The sequence below is a fragment of the Myotis davidii genome, unplaced genomic scaffold (genome assembly GCF_000327345.1).
Source record: "Myotis davidii unplaced genomic scaffold, ASM32734v1 scaffold4663, whole genome shotgun sequence".
Classification (NCBI taxonomy): Eukaryota; Metazoa; Chordata; class Mammalia; order Chiroptera; family Vespertilionidae; genus Myotis; species Myotis davidii.
This window is the reverse complement of record NW_006294414.1, coordinates 1-1047: the sequence shown is the minus strand read 5'-3', so window position 1 is coordinate 1047 and position 1047 is coordinate 1.

The following is a 1047-nucleotide window of genomic DNA, read 5'->3' as shown; positions in this document are numbered from 1 at the left end:
GGGATGGGAGAGTTGGAGGAGAGAGGGGTGAGGAGACGGGGGTGGGGGGAGAGGAGGAGTGGGGGGGAGGAGGAAATGAAGAATGTGTCCTGTAGCTCCTGGTCCCAGAATGGAGAGACCCCTGGAACTGACAGGAACCCAACCTGCAGCCCTGAATCCAACCCAGTTAGCCAGGCCCAGGAGAGCCCACCTGGACCAGCTGCCCTGTCCCCCTGTAGACCAATGGAGGAGAAAATAAACGTTGATAGAATCTCCTGAGATGTCCGGTGTTTGTGTTGAGGCCTGGATGCTATTTTGAGATATGGTTGCAATAGAATCCTATCTAATACACATGTACCTGTTGCCCTCAAACTAGCTAGTCATTCATATTAAAATAGGGAAGGAGCAAACGGGAGGCAACACATAATAAGCAGGGTCATCTGGGCAGCCTCACCGGGAAGCTGCAACTTAACACTCCCCAGGGAGCCAGTCTATTCCCTGGAAGTCACTGGGGAAGGGCTTCACCAAGGGGAGATGGCACATATGCAGTGATGATGGGGTGACATAGGGAAGGAGCTTGCCTGTCAGTCTAACCTGGGAAGAGAGGTCATTGGCTGAAAGGGTTCACCCCAATGCAAGCCCATCAACATTGGGAATACAGTCACCAGGCTGAGAATTCTCTCTCTCTGTTGCTCTTGTTTGCTCTCCTGTTTCTTCCTTGCTAGTGACCCTGCTGGGCTGCCATGTGGTCCTAGGAGCTGAATGGAGCATAGCCATGCAGACCCACACGCCATGGACTACAGCTGGGAGCACAAGCTCCCCGAGCCAGATGCTGGACTGGGCAGGACTGTGCAGATATGGAGCAGACACTCTGGGAATGGCTGCAATCCTGGTTCTGATGAAGACAAAATGGAGCTTTTTCATGGCAGGACGGAGGTAGATGGACTTTGGAAACTCAGGGGTTTTATTCCACAGAAATAAAGCTTCCCCAGCACCTCATCCTCCTATGGGGCCTCAGGACATGTTTGTTTCCGTGGCACCCCAAGAACCCACTCCCACCAGGAACAG